Consider the following 22,072-nt stretch of genomic DNA (forward strand, 5'->3'; position numbering starts at 1 on the left):
AATTTTTCTCGCTTTGGGTAAAAGTTCTCGAGGCATATGCAATGGGTCTTTCTTGACCGTTATCCATTATGTGACTTATGACATCACCTAATCCATAGCCCAATGCATCACAAGCAAGCTTTAGTGTTCTACTGGTATCATAGTGAACCAAAACATCAGTACTAGACAGAGCAGCTTTACAATCTTCAAATGACTTCCGAGTTGCACTGTTCCATTTCCATGGTATCCCTTTCTTTAATAGTTCATGCAGAGGGGGCTAAAACTGATGAAAGTCCACTCAAGAACCTTGAATAATACTGTATCATACCTAGGAAAGCTTTCAATTCACTGACATTTTTTGGAGCAGGTAAATTTACTATGGCTCCTACTTTATCTTCTACAGGTCTCAGCCCTTCTGCATTCACTTTGTAGCCAAGATAAGTTACTTCTTTAGCTAGGAATGAACATTTGCTCTTGTTGAGCCTGACATTGTGTGCCAACAATCTTTCGAATACTGTGGCTAGGGTTTTGACATGATTTTGGATGTCACTGTCAACAATAAGGACATCATCCTGAAAACATAACACATTGGGAAGACCCACAAGAATTTTGTCCATGATGCACTGAAATAACTTTGGTGCCCTTTTAACACCATAAGGCATTGTGTCATACGGAGGCGAATTTTTTTTTTTTGAGTTTGAAAAATCGGCCCATGGTATTAATGATGTAGTTCTATGTGCAGAATCATGTGATATCTTCAGATTTGAAAAGTTTTCATTTTTTGCTAGGTAAATTTTAACTTGAAATCTTATGAAAATTCAGTATTCCCACCCTTTTACCAACACCACTAAATAGCTTATTTAAAGTAAAGTAAATGTATCAGGTTAATTTATTAGGATGAAAATGATCCAGAATAGTGAAACGAATGATCTTGACACATTTATTAAATTTAATATTCCTTTAGAAAACAAAATCATCAAATACAAAAACCGGTTTTACTACTACGACCCGGTGTTGCTGCACACCATAGAGAACATGTCTTTCTTGCTTCTGTTTCTACTCATCACCTCCCTGCTGACCACCTGAGCTCGGATGTAGCCTTCCCTCCTCTCCTGGCTGTACACGTGACTGCTGGCCTCGCTCACTTGCTGTACACAATGCTCTATACTCTGGGTGTGCGAGGGTCAGGCAGGGACATGCATGGGGTTGTCCAGGAAAGCTCTGACTTGAACATTGGTGAGGCTGCAGGTAAGAGGGGGCTCACTGCCAGCCTGGATGTTATCCAGATCTATGAGATCAGTGAGGGTCTTGGCACCTAGATTGACTTCAGGAGTCTTCCTGACCCTGAAGGAATCGTCACCAACTGATTTCTCATGCCCAGATCCTCTCATAAGTCTCATATCCAAGATCTTTTTGACTGCCACTCTTCTCTCGTCCTCATCCTTACTGCAGAGCATTGTCTGCAGAACTGCCTCGGGATGAGCATACCAGGAAGATCTCCTCACAGTCTGCTCCACAATCTGAACAACCTTCCTTGGCTGACTCCTCAGGAGCTCAAGCTGGAAGAGAACATACCTCGGACCTTCGGAGAACGATGACTTGACCTTGGTGTTGAACCAATTTGGCAAGTAGACAGTCACGATGAATTGGACAATAAGTCTCAGGTTGTGAAGCTGGTTCCTTTCAGTTTATGATGAGCGACCCAAATTCTGCAGAACCTGAGAGCCGTTGTGAGCCACCTAGAATGTGAGACTGGACCTATCTGCAGGTAAGCAAGTCTATCAGGCATGACCCCCAGTTTTGATGGCACTGCAAATCATGCTTAACCATAGTACTGGTCAGTACTCAGGTCGTCAATGACGGTAATATTGCAAGCTCAGCGAGTGGAGGAGCCAACTGTGATTTTTCAAAGCTCGGATTTATTTCCTAACTCAGTGGCAGAGTCCAGCATCTTGCCAGAGGACCAGACCATCTGTTGTTTGAAGAATGCCCCGCCATCAGCTCTGGATCAGATGTCTGAGTGCAACTCAGTTGAATGTGGAGGTCTAAGCTAATCCAGACCAGCTTCTCCCAATCTTCCGCTCTATCCACTGTATGATCCCCCCTTGCCACCCTGTGTTCGTGTTGGTGCTGTCCCCTCCAATGGCCTGCAGGGTCTGGTCTACGTTCCTCTCTCTGAGCCAGTTCACAATGTTATCTGCCACTATCTCAGCTGGTTTCCTGATGTCATCTTTCTCTGGAGTGAAATGCCACAAATATTTCCCTCCTGGTTCACTGCAGCAGGAGTAGTGTTCCTCCTTCACCATGGCAGGGAACAACTTGTCAGAATCTCCAACTTTCATGAACACTTTAGTGTCATCCCTTCTCCCATCAAAGAACAAACAATTGATTCCATTTTCTCTTATCCCTTATCAAACTCCTCTTCTAGGTTACTGACAAGTTTCTCCTGAGCTCTCCTTACTTTGTTATGATCTATCACCAGGTGAACATCATCAGGTGTTATCAAACCACCGTCAATCCAGGCAGCTGCTGCTATCTCTGCAGTTTCTCTGAGACCAGTGTGGTGTCGCATGCTGGCCAGAGCTATGCTCGGGATATCTTTCCTATTTCGAATCTTATGCCTGGAAGGCTTGGGATCATTATTTTCTGGGTTAGGGACAAAGTCACCATTCTCCTCTGGTCAGCACTCGATCAGCCATGGGGGCTTTCTCATTAAACTTCAAATCAGCTTTCTTGACTCCAATCATCGGCCTTACCTCACCCCTGGGCCTTCAAGTCTTCTTTCTTTCTCGGCAATCCTTCTCCTCAGGTCTCTCTGTGGTAGCTTCCTCTGTCTCTTTGACTCCGGAATATCTTGGCTAGAAATCATGAGAGCTCCCCTACTGCCAGTCTTCTTCTCTCTCTCTGTGCTTTGACAAATGCCAGTTCGATCACAGGAATCTTCAGTTCACGCTTGCAAATACAGGAGATGTGGGCCTCGGATTTACAGTCACGATCGCATCCAAACTCAGGACAGAGAACAATTGGGCACTTGCAAGTAATTATGTCAAATAACTGGTCCAGTTGCTTGGCAAAGCTGTCCTTAACTGCAAGTTTTCCTCTCCCAAGAGAGATATCTCTTGCCTTTTCCCAACTGGCTAGCAGTCTCTCACTAAACTTACTTCTGACTTGTTATGACTGGAGGCTTGAACTGAGCGTTAGCCAGAGTGTACTGTGCCAAGACAGCTTTGGTCATATCACTGGCAATGTCTTTGTTTGTGTAAGTTCTTTGGTTCTTTTCACTGATTTGCCTGATTAAAACACCGTATCTCAAAGCATCTCTCAATGTAGGCAACTCCGACTTCAGGAGCTCTCTCCCAGACCCAAGATAGTGACTGAGATGGCTTGGATTTTTGGTTCTCGTCCTGACACAAGCAGCCATCGCAAATATTATCAACTTATAAATGCATCAGAATCGAAACAGAAAAAATATTGTTAGTTGGGTTGTTAAAGAATGAAGTCAGAAAGCAATGTTCACTCTTTAATTGTAATGCACTAATGCAGCTGTACGTTAGATTTTCGATAAATTTCACGCTAAAATTTACCTAGCAAAAGGTTGCAAAATATTGAAACTGAAATTATTTTCTGTTTATATACACTAAAATCTACCAAAAAAGTGATGGGCCATTAGTTTTAGCTGATCTTCCCTCCTATGACACACCCTAATAAGGCAACCTTTTGAACTTATACAATCCTTTATGAGTGTTGATGGTAAGGTACTGTTGACTTTCAGCATCAACAGAGACCTGAGCATATGCTTGGGACAAGTCTAACTTCGTGAAAATGGCTCCACCTGTTAGTGCAGCAAACAAATCTTGAGATGTGGGTAAGGGATATTGCTCGTCCTCAACAGCTTGATTAATGGTAACTCACTAGTCTGTCTAATTCCTTCTCAACCTCACCTTTCAATGCATAAGGAACAGGTCTGGACTTAGCATATATGGGTGTAACATCTTTGTCAATGGTGATATGAGCTTCATAACCCTTTATACCATCCTGTCCCTTTACAAATAAAATCTTGTTTTTTCAAGCAATTTCTCAAGACCTGGAATACTGTTACACATTCTAACACTAAATATCTCCTTCCAGTCCATCTCAAGTTCACACAACCAGTTCTTACCTAACAAAGTTGGTCTATTCACATAACTAGCTATAATTAATGGCAACTTTAAATTCTGATTTTTGTACTTTACCTCACACTCTAATTTACCTTCTGTGTTCAAAATCTCTCCAGTATAAGTTCTCAACTTGACACCTGAGTCTTCTAAAGGCACATGCGCAAATAGTTTCTCATACATATCTTTACTCATTATGGAGAAATCAGCTGCAGTATCCACTTCCATGGTTACAGGTGTGTCATTGATACACAAGTCCACATTATACCTATGTTTAACTTTCTCTTCATGACTGGTGTAAATAGTAAACACATGAGTACTCTCATCATTATCAGATCCAAAATTACTAACACTCTTATGAATACTGTTTTTCATTTTCTTCTCTCCACCTTCAACGGCATATATTCTACCTTTATCACTTCTACAGGCAGGCGCAATATTTCCAATACATTGACAATTGTAACATTTTGAATTCTCGAACTTACACTGAAAGCTTTCATGTTTCCCTCAGCACCTCTTACATTTTGTGATATAATTATTCCTTTTTGCTACAGTTACTTTACACACTGAGCCACTACTGCCAACTGTTTCAGTACCAGCATTGGGAACAAATTCTCTGGTGTTTTTCTCGGCCAATTCCATACTCGTAGCTATCTGACATGCACTTTCAAAAGTTAAGTTAGTGGTGTTCATTAACTTATTCTGTATTTTTTCATAATTCAGGCCTATTACAAACCTGTCTCTTATAGCTCGGCTCAAGAACTGTCCAAAATTACAGTGAATGGATAACTTCTTCAAAGCTACTATATAATTACTTACTGATTCATCTTTACCTCTATCTCTGGTGCCAAATCTGTAACTTTCAGCGATCTCAAGTGGAGCAGGGTCAAAATGTTGCTTCAGAATCTTGTTAATCTGAATCAGTGAGGAGTCTTTGGGCTTGTTTGGAACCAGCAAATTGACCAGAGTAGAATAAACATTAGCTCCTACCTCTGTCAAAAAGATTGCTTTCCTTTTCTCTTCAAGGGCCTTCTTCTTCTGAGCATCACCACCGTCGTCCATTAATTCATTTGCCAAAAAGAAGAAGTCCATTCTCTCACAATATGATGTGAAATCTTCCTTGTCTGCATCATACTACCCCAATCTTCCCATGTATCCACTGATGCCAGCCATGGTTGCTCTCTTCACTTAAATTCTCCAGGTTCAGAATAGCCTTCCCTTCAGTGGTCACTATCCTCTCTTCAAGGAGTTCACAAACACTTTGCGAATCCCATCCTCGTCGCCAGTGTAGTATCTTGCTTTATTTAATGGGAGAATGACAAGTCACATGGTCGGTCTACCTGGGGCGTTTTCTCTGTTGTTGTTACAACGTGTCTCACACATTTCGTGTTTACAAAAGCCTAAACACTTTCTGACTTTGGTAAGAAGTAACATAATATATAATGTATATATATAATCAATAAAGGCAGCATATAAACATACATATATATATATAACAGCGGCCAATTTGGTCATTTACGCGGGAAGCGGCGCGGGCAGGGTGCGCACAAGGTTGCCTAGTCATCAAAACATTACTGAGTTCTTCACCCACCACAGCTGGCCCAAGTCAGTGATAGTGATAGTGAGGATATGGACTTATATGGACTTTGAGGGGTTTGACAAAGAGACCCTGCAAGCCTCTGTGGTGGATAGTTATACAATTGATACAAGTGATACAGGTGAGGGCCAATAATCTGCCCTCTGCCTCGGAACCAACCCCCCATCCCCGTGTGCCCAGCCATCTTTTCTACTAATGTAAGTGTTAAAAACCTAATATTATTGATATTTCTCTTAATTATTAATTGTGTGTGCATACCATCATAAAATTAAGATGTTATTTTGACTACAAGGTACGTATTGTGTCGGAAAAAGTGAAATTTGGGGGTCGGCCCAGTTTCTATTTCAATTAATCCCATATTTTCTGTTATTTCATTTACGCATTTCTCGTTTTACGTGGTACTCATAGGGTTCAATTGACCGCCTAAATGAAGACCCAACTGTATAGTGATTTAAGGGCAATTTAGGGGAATTTTAGGAGTGTTTCTGACTTTATGCATTTTTGGCTTTACTTTGTATATATTTTTCTGTGAGCTGGAACCAATTACCCAATATCCCATGGAAACAATGGTTTCGGTTAACGAAATTTTCGGTTAACGAACGACCCTCTGGAACGAATTGAGTTCGTTAACCGAGAGACCACTGTACTCATTCGAGTGTCCAAGCCTGGACCTGGCAGACGCTCGACCCACAAGGGGTCACAGCTGAATGTTGAAGAAACCGCAAGCCCAGAAAACTTTCAGGGGCAACTTTTTCGGAGTGAGAGTTGTGAACTCTTGGAATAATCTGCCAGAGTGTGTTGTGACGGCACCGTTTGTGAGGTCTTTCAAGACCAGACTTGACAAACACTGGAGCAGATTGAGATACATTCAGGAGCCAGTGCATGCCCAGTACTTGCCAACAGTGCGTAACAGATGTGACTGATCGCCCAAGGGGCTAACGAGCCGATCAGTGGTGAAGAGGATAAAAGTAAGTACAGGTAGTTCTGCTATAACGCGATAATTGTGTTCTTGTAAAATATCGTGTTATAGAAAATCGCGTAATAGAAATAACAGGGCTTATGGAGAAAATAGGGTTAGGTGCAGATTACTCGAAATCGAAAAAATTTAGTAGTTAGAATAACACAAAGGATAGCACAGTCTAAATAAATGTTACATTCATATCTAATAATGAAATCATACAGTAAATGTAACACTTTACTTGATGGGGGAGAAGGGTGATTTTGAGGTTGATAAAATCGAGCTTCTCTTCAAGTGTTATATCCTTTCTTTTACGATCATCACCGGGAATTCTATCACCAGAACGCTTCTTGTTGATATTCTTCTTTACTATATTCACAGTTAATACTGTACCACAAAATTGGAGAAATAGTAAGCAAAAATCGTGTTATAGCAAACAAGCGTTCGCGTTATACAAATATCGTTCCTAATTCATAAATCGCGTTAGAGCAAATTCGCGTTATCAAAACACGCGTTATAGCAGAACTCACTGTACAGGTAAAGTTAAAAGCAATGTCTCATTTAGCGTTACCTGTACTCTGCTTTAATGGTGGTCATGAATTAAGACCATCTCGTTAAATACGATAAAAAAAAATCGCTTTTGCGATATCCATCGATATTCATTGGATGGAATTTTTTTTTAATTTTTAGTTCAAACTGAGCCTTGAAAAACTGCATTGCTGGTCAAGTCATGTTGCATCTCTGTAACAAAGCGTGTTTGGCATTCCGGCCTTCGTTGTTGAGCGGCAGAAGTTGGACAGTGATTACATAAGATCATTAAGATCTTCTTTGTGGTGTGAAAATGTAAATCGATATAGGATTTTTAATGCTAGACACGATTGTATATTTGAAAACTCAATTTCCACCGAGTTGAAGGTACAGCCCAGGTCAGGAGGCCTACAACCACAAAATCATTGCCATTTGACAAAACTTTTATTTTATTTTTTTACGGAGTTGTGGTCATGGCTGTGATAAGGGCCAACCAGGGAGTGTAGTACTGTGCCTTTAGTTAAATCAGTTCATAGTGTCATCAGTGACTGCGGAAGAGTTTGTAAATAACTTAAAGTGAAGAACAAATTTGCAAGCAAGTTGGTAAGGCACCACTGCCAGCAGAAACCAAGTCGTGTTATAGGTGCCACAAAGACTTTAAATTTTAATTTGTTTGTGTGCTTTCTCATGGACTGAAACTGTGCCTACAATACACCATTCACAGGGAGATACAGTGTACATAGTGATAGCACAAAGAGATATAGTCGTTGATGAGAACTGGAAAAGGAAGTATAAGGAAATAGTTAAAATATGATTAAAATATAATCAACAAGCTTGGCTATCCTAAAAGGCATTCTGTTACCGCCCCAAAGAAAGTTTCTAAAGGACTGAGTGGGCGTATATAATCCGTTATTCATAGCAAAATGCAGTGTACATAGAGATAGCACATAAATTCCGACAAATTGCCGAAGTGAACTAAAAAAAAGAGAAGAAAACAAAAGACAACTCATAAGGCAACACAGGACACACAGTGCCGAGGAGGTTAAAACACCAACAGGAGGCAGCTAGGTTTTATTTATTTGTTTATTTTTCTCTTCTTCTTTTTTAAATAAAATTGAATTGCCATAAGGGCACGATCACCTCCATATCTCACTTTACTTAGACTTCAATTAGTAGATGTGATTATTAAGGAAGTCATCCCACTGAGGTGTATATCTCTTGGTCAGATGAAATAAATTGTGCTTTCCCGGTGGATGACACTAGCCATAACCTGCCTATATCCAGGCAGCGGAACGGGACTTTTAAAGGGACCTTGACGTTAAGGCCCTGCTACCAGGACACATTAAAAGAAACTATCATAGTAATAATAAGGATTATTATTATTATTATTATTATTATTATTATTATTATTATTATTATTATTATTATTATTATTATTATTATTATTATTATTATTATTAAGCCAACATATTTCCATAGGACTGAGTAGCCATATGATCAGTCATTCATAGCAAGATACAGTGTACATCGGGATAGCACATTGATTAGATACCAACAACTCGTCGAGGAGAACTGGAAAAAAGAGTGGGGGGAATCAGAAGATATCTCAAACTGTATTGGAGGGCAACACTGGGTGAATGAGGGGAGGTTAAAACCAGCAGAGGGCAGCTAATTACTGTTTTTATTTTTTTATTACTATTTTTTTTAAATAGGTGTAGATCTATACACAGTCTGCACCTCCCCCCCTCCCCCACAACAGCAACAACCATGAGGGGTATGACATGTGATTACTGTGGGGGGATGACGGATGTAGATGTAGATGGTACAGGCCTGCGCAATGCAGAGTTTAGGACGATACAAGTTCACATAAAGCATGAAGGCTGATGGTGGTATTGTTCTGATTGCATACAGTAGTCAAGGTGAAAGAGGCGATTGCAAGCCATAGGAGAACGAGTTCCCTTGGGACGAAAATAGATAAAACTGGATCCCTGCTGGTTGCCAAACGAGAACAAGTTGGGAAAGAGATCCTTACTAAGACTGAGGAAGTACCAATAGAATGGAGGTGGTTGCAAAGAGGAGTTATGCTGAGGCATTAACACAGCAACAGGAGTTGGCGAAAGTAATGCAGGATCAGAACAGGTTCTACAGTAGCTAGGGATTCTGAAGAAGTGTGCCGAAGAATTGGCAATTAGCAGACCTACTGTTAGGGGAGAGGAGGAATGATGGGAACGTTTCCAGCGCAGAAACAATGTAATAGTTTTGGGTTTCTTGAGAGCCTGTCGGAGGGGACTGAGAGTAGGATAACACACGATAAGATGGAGTTTAAGAATATTTGTACAGAGGTTCTGAAGATGCCATCAACCCTTCAGGATGTGAGGAGGCTGGGACAAAAGCAGGGGGATAAGCCTCGCCCCCTCAGGATCATATTAGTGAGTGAGGAGGAGAAATGGGAGGTTATTCGGCAGGCAAAAAACTTAGCAAGGAGCAAGGCATCTCGGAGTGTATTCATTCACCCAGATCGCACGGTAATGCAGAGGGAACAGCACAAGAAGCTCCTGCAGGACTTGAAGCAGAAGAGGGAGGAGTCAGGAGGAACGGGGACAGGTGTACATGGGATATATTCAGGGGGAGGGTAGTGGAAGTAAGTGTGCCGACACAGAGGCAGGGGGCAGCAGTGCACCCTCCACTCACTCTACCCCCCACCAGGGAGGTGGCACCAGCTCTGCCTACCAGCCGGGAGGAGGCGAGCTCCGTGTAAACACTGACATTTCTAACCACACCCAGCAAAATACAGTGTACTAGCAAATGCTGCAGCTTCTGAGAATGGAGGGGGGCTGGAGTTACTACAAAGAGCAGAGACATTACGGAGAACAATTCTGACACCTTCCTTGATAAGAGAGAGGAGTTTGAACTAATACTGACACCTTCCTTGATAAGAGAGAGGAGTTTGAAACACTACTGAAGGTACACCAACCCGATATTGTAGGAGTTATAGAACTGTTGTACAAGAACAGGAGAATTGACCCTGAGGAATGTGAGTTCAATATTGCTGGATATGACTAATTTACGAACCTTTCTCAAGAAACCTGCAAATGGGGTGCGGTTTTCTATGCTAGGCAAGACCTTAGAGCCAGCCAGGCGAGGGTACAGGGAGTGGATGTTTTTAAAGAGTCCAAGTGGTGTAAATTTAAATTTAGGGGAGGGGACTTGCTTATTGTTGGGTGTATCTACAGATCCCCAAACTGTGGCCCACTAGATCAAAGAAACTTAAGAGCGTTAATAGACAATGAAGCGATGCTCAACCCTAGCCATCTCCTTATCATGGGGGACTTTAACTATGGCGACATCGACTGGAGAAATGAGTTCACCCAAAATGACTTGAATAACCCTGCTTCTCTTTTTGTAGAAACTCTGAGAGATAATTTTCTTTTCCAACATGTTAGAGACCTGACAAATTACAGAGGGGAGCAAACACCTGAGCCACTAGACCTCATCATAACAAACGAGGAGGGTATGGTGGCCAAACTGGAACACCTTGCCCCAGTTGGCACCAGCCACCATGTACTGTAGTGTTGTCATTCAGATTTAACTTTTACCTAGTTCAAGATAAAGCCAGGCCAAGGTGCAAATATTATAAGGGAAATTACAACGGGATGAGGGAAGAGATGAGGGGTATCCACTGGCCTGAGTCACTCAGGCACAAGAATGCAGACACTACTATGAATATCATGACTAGTGAAGTGACCCATTTGATCGATATATATACAGTATTACCCCGCCTAACGCGGTTTCACTTTGCGCATTTTCGCATATACGCGGTGCCTTGCCAGAGCTGAACTTTCACTTAACACGGATTTTTTCCACATATACGCGGTGAGTGTCCGGCTCGAGACGCTATTTTTAGATTTTGCCCACGCGCCACCCGCCTGCCTGCCTCTCCCTCCTCCTCCCTCCGCTTGGGCAAGCCGCGCGGTAAGGTTGCGCAGTGTGTGTCTTTGTTGCGTTATCACTGACGTCATATGACGTATCGGACTGTGATTGGCCATGCATCCCTAACCCCCTCTGCTGCTAGCTGTAATTGGCTTAAAGTATTATGACGTGACCACCCCGGGGAGGGAGGGAGGGAGGAGAGACGATGCTTGACCTAGCTGCGGCAGTTTCATCCCTCAAGGCCACACCGTGTAAACGCGCATCCATTGTTCCGTAAAATGGCTTCTGCCGGACCACCACCGCCCCCAGAGAGAGACCTTTCCTTACCTGGACCCAGCGGCACTAAGCCAAAGAAGATACGACGTTCATTAAGCTACGAGGTGAAGTACCAAATTGTTCAAGATTTGGAGAAAGGAAGACGGCAAGTTGATCTCGCGCGCCAGCATGGCGTCAACGAATCTACGATTCGCACGATCAAGAAGGATGCAGCCAAGATCAAAGAGCACATGAAAATCACAAAGTCTGCAGGTGCTTCATCTATCAGGCATTGCCAGAACAGGGTGCTGGCAAAAGTGGAAAATTTGCTGGTGAGTTATTTGGTTCGTCAGGCGCGACGCAACATGGCGGTGGACACGCGCTCAGTGCAGGAGTACGCACGTGAGCTATACGCAGCAGTGTCACGTAAGCTGGGAATTGCAGAGCCCAAACCCTTCAATGCTTCCTCTGGTTGGCTGCATAGGTTTAAGAAGAGGAACAAGATCACCAACATCAACATTGGTGGTGAGGAAGCGAGTGCTGACCGTGTGGCGGCTAGAGATTTTCCTCCGTTCTTACGTGAGATTATGGAGGAAGGACAGTACACTGACGACCAGGTGTTTAACATGGACGAATCTGGTCTTTTCTGGAAAAAGCTACCTTCCAAGACCTTCGTTGTCCAGTCTGCCAGCAAGGTAAGGGGTCGGAAGTTGCAGAAGGAACGCATCACCGTCCTGTTTACCACCAATGCCTCCGGTACCTGTAAACCAAAGTTATCGGTGATTCACACAGCCCGCAAGCCGCACGCCTACAAGAATATGGACATGAACAAGCTTAATGTCCACTGGCTAACCGCACGTAAGGCGTGGATGTCCTCTTCTCTGTCCCTCTTCTGGTTTGACAACTGTTTTGTTCCTGACGTGAAGAAATTCTGCGAGCAACAGAATGTTCCATTCAATATTTTGTTGCTCCTTGACAACGCACCTGGACACTCGCCCCTACTTATGGATCGTCACCCCAACGTAAAAGTGGTCTTCCTTCCTCCCAACACTACGTCATTAATCCAGCCCATGGACCAGGAGTTGATCTGCAATGTGAAAGCTGCGTACTCTGCAAAGAAGTTCAAGCTCCTGAACGACTCTACCAACACCAAGGATGAGTTGCGTAAGCTGGGTGACACCGACAGCGAGAGCAAAAGCGACGAGGACAAGGAACAAGAGGCGGTGACTCAAGAACTTCTCGTCAAACAATTTTGGAAGAAGTTTAACGTTAAACAAGCTGTAGACTTCTTGGTGGAGGCATGGGATCTGCTGACTATTGCTACGATTCGTCACGCATGGAGACATGTGTTGCATGGCATACCAGGTGAGAGGAGGAGTGAACCTGTGACTGGTCAGGTTCAGACTGTTGCAGTAGCAGTGGACCTTGCCAGAGAAGCTGCGCTCAATATTACAGCTGAAGGCTTCTCCGAGACCACCAACGAAGACATCCTGGAGGTGATCAAAGATCCTGAAGTGACTGCCGACGAGATGTTGGAAGAAGAACACGCCAGTGAAGAGGAGGAAGAAGGTGCGTCATTCTCCGAAGAACCTAGTTTAAGTCATAGTGATATTAAGTGTGCCATAGAGTTTGCAGAAAAAATTAAGTCCGTCCTTTCCCGCGACAATGACGATGAACGCTATGAAGTCTTCCATACCCGACTGGTGCAGGCTATGGAGCCGTACATCACGGTGTATCATGACAACATCAACGCCAGCCGTCAGCAAAGCATAACCGAGTTCTTCGCCCGCAACCCACCACAGCCAGCCCAAGCCAGTGAAAGTGAAAGTGAAGTTGACTTTGAGGGATTTGTCAGGGGAGCCCTGACAACTGTAAGTGACAGTGATGGTGATTCACCTAGTAATGGTGATTCACCTGAGGGCCAGTAATCTGCCCTCTGCCTCGGAACCAGCCTCCATCCCCGTATGCCGACCCATCTCTTCTACAACCGTAAGTGTTACATCTAACTTTTAGTTTCTCTAACTTAACCTTCATTTTTCCTATGTTAACCTTTATCTTTCCTAACCTAACCTCTTCTATATTACTTGTTTTTTCATACCATCATAAAGTTAAGATAGAATTTTTACTACAACATAGTTATGTGTCGTCAAAAAGTGGAGTTTGGGGGTCGGGCTGGTTTCTATTGGAATTAATCCCATATGTTCTGTTGTTCACTTAACGCGGATTTCACTTAACGCGGGACCCTCTGGGTTCAATTGACCGCGTTAAGTGGGGTACAACTGTATACTCAAGACCAAACCCAGTGCCTCTAGGAATAAGAGGGGATCCCTACACATGAACAATGCGACAGTCGACAGAAGTAACAAGAAAACCCGGAAATTCAAGATGTGGGTTAGGTCAAACGATGAGCAGGACAGGAGGATGTATGCAAGAGCCAGAAACCAAGCAAAGGCAGAGTGGAGAAGGGCTGAAAAGGAGTTCCAGAGGCTGGTTGTAAGCGAGGTCAAGTCAAACCCAAAGGTGTTTTACCACTACGCAAAGTTGAGATTAGAAACGCTAGTAGGAGTATTAGACCTGAGGCTTGAAGATGGTAGTTATGCAGATTCTGACCAGGATAAAGCCGAGGGATTGAACAGCTTCTTTTCCTCGGTGTTCACAGGAGAGGATGCGATTAACCTTCCTGTGTTTGAGGACAGACTGTTCGACACAGCACTGACCCACATTGTGTTCACAGAAGAGGGTATAAGAAATAAACTGTCCAGGCTAAAGGTCCATAAGAGTCCCGTCCCTGATATGGAGCATCCCAGAGTGCTAAGAGAGTTGTGCAACGAACTTGCTGAGCCCCTGAAGATCCTGTTCTGTAAATGCCGTATGTGATCCCTCGGTTAACGAACTCATTTCTTTCCAGAAGGTCGTTCGTTAACGGAAACCATTGTTTCAATGGGATATTGGGTAATTGGTTCCAGCTCACAGAAAAGTATATACCCCGTTCTCTCCTCCCAAAAAACGTGACGCCTGCTGACCACTACTCCCCGACGGACTGACGAACATGTGGCCCAGGAACACGATGATCTCCCTTTTGTTGAATATTATGTGTTAAAGATATGCTTCCTTCCTTGGGCGCAGCATTTGTTTCTAGGTGAACTGTTAACCTACATCTATTGAGGATAAATCTTTCTACTAAATTGACAATAACTTGTTGCCTGTAATCAGACATATCTAGATTGCCTCAACAATAGTAGAGTTAAATTTCAAATTCTGTGGCATTACTAAAATAGTAAAGTTTCTGGTGCCTCTAAGATTAAGAGAGAAAACAGAGGAACCGAAGCGTCCTGATGTGAGGAGAAAACGGACTCGTATGATGGGGACCAAATAAAAAAATAGTTTACATGTTTTTGGACTACAGTATTAAATGCCTTTTCATCCTTTTGTAATAAACCTAGCGATGCCTATGTGTGTTTCTGATATTTTCACATTATATATATATATATTTAGTGGGTCTAAATGGTAGTAAAATGGGGAAACTTGGGGTTGGGTCTTGAGTGCCTGAGCCAGGTTAGAATAAATCCCATAGGTTCTGTACTTTCGTTATCCCTTGGGGTCCCAATTAGCGCGATAACCAAGGATGACTGTACTGTACTGTATATACTTGTGACACTGGCCAGTTGCTTCTGGTATGGTACAGGTGTACCAAGTGACAACACTAGGATCATAGCTTCCTCTATCTGAGGAATAAGCAATTAAAATTTAAATTGAAAAAACCATTCCAATAAATTTACTATCTTACAAGAATCCCTCAATGTAAGTTATATTCCAACCAGGTCATTTGGGTGGAAAATTATGAGAAGAGCTGTAGTAACTCTTAGTAATGATAAAATAAACACGCCAGGCAGGCCTTCAGCGCCAACTGTCAAAAATCTTATCTGAAATAATAAACAAACAAATGCCAGACATTCTGTCACCTCACTACCACCCCTTCCCCTCCCCCTCCCTCTTCCCACCTCATGTTGAAGATAAAAGATTGGTGATTTCTTTATGATTATTTTATATATCTCAGACTAAAGTTAGGATAATATAATTTGCATTGCTGAGATCTATGCAAGACAGAATTAATTTGAATATAAGCATCATATTTCTCAAGATATAAAAAAATTTAGTACGACAATTATTGCAATACTGTAGTACTGTACATTTTATAAATAGTTTTTTTCAACTGTATTTTTGGGTAGATTTACCTAAATTTCTTTATTTATTTTCATCCATTTACATGCACGCCATACTAAAGCATAAAATAAATAAATGACCTTAGTGCAAAACTGGAGTGCACATGTACTAATTTGATTCCGATTTTAAAATTGTTATGTCTAGTCACGAATTACAACATGTTTATATTCAAAATAAATGTCGGTATCTTACAAGTCAGCTATGTTAATTATATTCTCTGAATCATATCACTGAAACTTTAAAATGAGAGAAGCTTAGTAGGACTGTTAAATAAACACACAGACCCAACCGCCTTAAACTTATCACCTCAACCCCCACCACCCCAACTTTGACTAGTTCCGTCAGTTCCCCTCTCCCTCCCCACCCCAGCTGAAACTTGGAAACTGGTTTTTATCTTATATAATATCTCAGACTAAAGTTAGGAGATTATAATTTGCATTGCTGGAATCCTTGCAAGACAGCCAATAATTTGAATATAAACGTCATATATTTTGCTCAAGAGATAAAAATTGTTGTACATTAGTGTACAGTACTGTAGTACATTTTATAAAAAAGTTTTTCAACTGTATTTTTGGGTAGATTTACATAGATTTCTTCATTTATTTTCATCCATTTACATGCACACACCATACTAAAAGAAACGTAATAGAAATAAATGACCTTAGTGCAAAGCTGGAGTGCACATGTACTAATTTGATTACAGTACTAAAATTGTTTTGTCTAGTGCAAATTATAGCATGTTTATATTCAAATTAATCAGTATGTTACAAGAATCCCAGCTATGTTAATTATATTCACCCAGGTCATTTCACTGGCTTTTTATAAGAGAGAAGCTTAGTCACCTAAGAACTGATAAATATACAGCGTTAGACCTGGGCCTGTGCCAAGTGTCAAACGTAGTACCTCCCCTCACCCCACGCCCCCTCGCTCGCTCCCACCCTCTCTCTCCCCAATCTGCCCGTCGTTGCTGGAATCCTTGTAAAACAGTGAATAATTTTAATATAAACGTCATGTATTTTGCACAAGAGATAAAAATTAATCACCTGTATCACATTACAGTAGTGATTTAAGAGTAAAAGTGTATATGTACGTATATAGTATTCCACATACACGTAAGTATAAATAAAAAGTTCATGTGATGATCGGACAACGTCCATTTCGGTTAACGTCACGTTTCCAAGAACGTATCTAGGACGTTAACTGGCGCATGACTATACTGTATATATATTCGTACATATACACTAGGACTTAAATCACTACTGTAATGTGATATACAGGTGATTAATTTTATCTCGTGCAAAATATATGACGTTTATATTCAAATTATTCGCTGTCTTGCTAGGATTCCAGCAATGCAAATTATATTCTCCTAACTTTAGTCTGAGATATTATATATGATAAAACTGTAAACTTACTGAAAACCCCCAAACCTTTGTTGGGAAGGTGGGGGGTAGGGAGGGAGGGGTGACAGTGACATGTTTGACAGTTGGCCCGGAGGTGTGAAGTATTTAATTGTTTATTCATGTCCTTTAGATTGAGTTTTTTTTTTTTTTGCTTATAAAATTTCATAGAAGTGACCTGGGAGAATATAATTTACAATGCTGGATTTCTTATAAGATAGTGATTAATTTGAATGTAAACATGCCATAGTTTGCACTAGACAAAAATTTTAGTAATCATTTTGTACATTTTTCTGATTACATGTACAGTTCAGCTTTGCCCTGAGGACAGTGTGTGTGCATGTAAATGAGTTTCAATAAATGAATAAAGTTACATATATCGAGCCAAAATTAGTTGATAAACATTATGTAGACAGAGCTTGGATGGCTAAATTTTTAGAATGACCAATAATTTTAATATAAAAAATGCACAAATATTAAAGAACACAATTTTCTTGATATTTTCTCCAATGGAAATGAATGTAAACATAGAAGAGATTACTGAATTGGCTGAGTAACTCCTCAGCTTATCAGCTGATATTCAAAACAAAATGTGATTTTCGTAAGAATCTCGTTAATCAAATTTTTTTCGTTAACCGATTTACGCGGTGCATCTACTCATATACGCGGGAAGTGGCGCGGGCAGGGTGCACACAAGGTCGCCCAGTCATCAAAACATTACTGAGTTCTTCACCCGCCACCCACCACAGGCGGCCCAAGTCAGTGACAGTTATAGTGAGGATATGGACTTTGAGGGGTTTGACAAAGAGGCCCTGCAAGCCTCTGTGGTGGATAGTGATACAATTGATACAAGTGATATAGGTGAGGGCCAATTATCTGCCCTCTGCCTCGGAACCAGCCCCCTATCCCCGTGTGCCCAGCCATCTTTTCTACTAATGTAAGTGTTAAAAAACCTAATATTATTGATATTTCTCTTAATTATTAATTGTGTGTGCATACCTTCATAAAATTGAGATGTTATTTTTACTACAACGTAGGTATTGTGTCTGAAAAAGTGGAGTTTGGGAGTCGGCCCGGTCTCTATTTCAATTAATTCTATAATGTTCTGTTATTCCATTTATGCGTTTCTCGTTTTACGCGCTACTCCGCGGGTTCAATTGACCGAGTAAATCGGGGTATTACTGTGTGTGTTGATTGTATACTGTGTGTATATATATATATATATATATATATATATATATATATATATATATATATATATATATATATATATATATATATATATATATATATATATATATATATATATATGTATATATATATATATATATATATATATGTACAGTCATGCACCGTTTAACGTCCGACAGAACAATGTCCGATTGCATATACGTCCGTGGGCACCCCCCCCCCAAAGAGAGAGAGAAAAAAATAAGTGACGCCTGCTGGACCACCACTCCACGACCCCCTGACGAAGACACGATGATCCTCCCCATACTGGTTAGATATTATGTGTTAAAGGAATATGCTTCCTTACTTAGGCTTTTTTAAGCATTTGCCTACAGGTGAAATGTTAACCTACATCTATTGAGGATAAAATCTTTCACCTACAAATTGACAATAACACATTTGCTGTAATCAGACATATCTAGTTGCCTCAACAATTGCAACCCCAGTTGCAATTGGGGTTGCAATTTCAAATTCTGTGGCATTACTAAGAATAACGAAGTCTCTGGTGCACTCTAAGATTAAGAGAGAAAACGGAGGACTCAGGCGTCCTGATGTGAGAGAAAACGGACTCGTATGATGGGGGACCAAATAAAAAAAGCATAGCTACATGTTTTGTGGACTACAGTATTAAGCGTACCCTTTTCATCACTTTGTAATAAACCTAGCCATGCCTATGTGTGTTTATGATATTTACCATAACATTATATATATATATTTAGTGGGTATAAATGGTCGTAAAATGGGAAACTTGGGGTTGGGTCTTGGGTGCCTGGAACCAATTAGAATAAATCCCATAGGTTCTGTACTTTCGTTATCGGTGGGATCCCAATTAGGAGCGATAACCAAGGGATGATTGTACTGTACTGTATATACTTGTGACACTGGCCAGTTGCTTCTGGTGTTATGGTACAGGGGTACCAAGTGACAGCACTAGGATCCCACTTCCTCTATCAAGGAATAAACAATTAAAATTTAAATTGAAAAAAATAACATTCAAATAATGGGACGTAGCGAACATAAATGGCCCTAGAGCGGGCACAGTCACGTATGCATCGCTTATTCTTATAGATTGTCCTGCCAGGCGTACATTATCTAGTGAATTTAGTCAATATTGTACAGTAACAATGGACCTAAGTGCAAACCTGTATTGTACATGTACTAAGTGATTACGGTACTAAAATTGTTATGTCTATTGCAAATATTGCTTGTTTATACAGGTATTCAAAAAATTACTATCTTACAAGAATCCGAGCAATGTAAGTTATATTTACCCAGGTCGTTTGGGTGGCAAATTATGAGAAGAGCTTAGTCACTCTTAAGTAATGATAAATAAACACGCAGGCAGGCCTTCAGCGCCAACTGTCAAATCCTATCTCAAATAAATAAACAAACAAACACCAGAGATTCTGTCACCTCACCTCCCGCCCCCTCCCCCCCCCCTGCTCCCTTCCTCTTCCCACACGCTCCTGGCTACCTCCCTCGTGTTCCCAGACAAAAGATTGGTGATTTCTTAATGTTTATTTTATATAATATCTCAGACTAAAGTTAGGATAATATAATTTGCATTGCTGAAATCCTTGCAAGACAGAGATTAATTTAAATATAAGCGTCATATATTTTGCTCAAGATATAAAAAATGTAGTACGTTAGTGTACAATACTGTAGTACATTTTATAAAAAGTTTTTCAACTGTATTTTTGGGTAGATTTACATAAATTTCTTCATTTATTTTCATCCATTTACATGCACACACCATACTAAATGAAACGTAAAAGAAATAAATGACCTTAGTTTGATTATGGTCATATCACTGGCATTTTGAAATGAGAGAAGCTTAGTAGGACTGTTAAATAAACACACAGAGACCTTCGGCACAAACTACTGCCAACCCCCCCCCCCACCCCTTGCTGGCTGACTGGCTCCCTCCCTCCCTCCCCCCCCAGCCAGGGTTTTAGGCTTACAGTTTTTATCTTATATAATATCTCAGACTAACGTTAGGAGATTATAATTTGCATTGCTGGAATCCTTGCAAGACAGCCAATAATTTGAATATAAACGTCATATATTTTGCTCAAGAGATAAAAATTGTTGTACATTAGTGTACAGTACTGTAGTACATTTTATAAAAAAGTTTTTCAACTGTATTTTTGGGTAGATTTACATAGATTTCTTCATTTATTTTCATTCATTTACATGCACACAACATACTAAAAGAAACGTAAAAGAAATAATTGACCTTAGTGCAAAGCTGGAGTGCACATGTACTAATTTGATTACGGTACTAAAATTGTTTTTTCTAGTGCAAATTATAGCATGTTTATATTCAAATTAATCAGTATGTTAAAAGAATCCCAGCAATGTTAATTATATTCACCCAGGTCATTTCACTGGCTTTTTATAAGAAAGAAGCTTAGTCACTTAAGAACTGATAAATATACACGCGTTAGACCTGGGCCTGTGCCAACTGTCAAACGTACTACCTCCCCTCCCCCCACGCCCCTTCGCTCGCTCCCTCCCTCTCTCTCCCCCATCTGCCTGGCTTTGCTGGAATCCTTGTAAAACAGTGAATAATTTTAATATATACGTCATGTATTTTGCACGAGATAATTATACTTGGGTACTCATATACGCGGGTGAAGTATAATTTTTTTGTTTTAGCTCATAAAATTCATTCAAATTACCCGGCCAGAATATAATTTACATTGGTGGAATTCTTACAATTTGATGATCATTTTGAATATAAACATCATAGATTTTGCATTAGACATACAAATTTTAGATCTAATGTAAGTATTTTGTTTACTCTGAGTAAATATGTTATCTTTTGTGCAAAATATATGACATTTATATTCAAAATATTTCTGGTCTTGCAAGGAATCCAGCAATGTCAATTATATTATCCTAACTTTACTTTGAGGTATTATTTATTACTATATCTTAAAATCTAGTGTTTTCCCCCAAACATTTCTCAGAGAGGGAAGAGCCAGTGAGTGTGAGAAGAGGGGGAGGGAGTTAAGTCCATTGTTTGAATGGACATTAACTTGGCGACTATTTCTCTATTTCTCTTAAATATTAATTGTGTGTGCGTACCATCATAAAATTAAGATGTAATTTTTACTACAACATAGGTATTGTGTAGTGAAAAAGTGGAGTTTGGGGGTCGGCGCGGTCTTTATTTCAATTAATCAATTAATCCCATATGTTATGTTGTTCACTTTACGCGTTTCTCGCTTTACGCTGGCATTACACGGGCATCCCTCGCATCACGGAAGCCCGGGATACGGAATTTCACTCCTACGGAATTTGTAAATTATGAACAATAATTTCACGTTACGGCCCGTAAATCCGCCCTTACGGAAATTGGGGTAAATTTTAACAAACACAAGGCCTCAGACATGCCATTCAGACTGACAGACTTGACAAGCGGTTGTATAAACACAAGGCCTCACACATGCCATTCAGACTGACAAGTTTTACCAACCATAAAGACAGTTGAAGCTTTAAACATCACTCACAATGGATCTTGAATATTCCAACTGTAATCAGACTTAGCTAAGTTGACTCAACAATTGCAACCCCAGTTGCAATATCAAATTCTGTGTCACCACTAAAAAATAAAACAGTAGTCCCTGGTGCACTCTTAAGATTAAGAGGAAACGGACGACTCAGGCAGCCTTGAAGTGAGAGAAAGCGGACTCCTATGACGGGGCCCTCAAATAAACATACACATAGCTGTACAGTGGGGTATGCTATAACGAATGGATCCTACTACGAATATTCCTATAACGAACGGTTTTACCTATAAAATTGAGAATGC

This window comes from Homarus americanus, unplaced genomic scaffold, assembly GCF_018991925.1.
Source record: "Homarus americanus isolate GMGI-L3 unplaced genomic scaffold, GMGI_Hamer_2.0 scaffold36188, whole genome shotgun sequence".
Lineage (NCBI taxonomy): Eukaryota > Metazoa > Arthropoda > Malacostraca > Decapoda > Nephropidae > Homarus > Homarus americanus.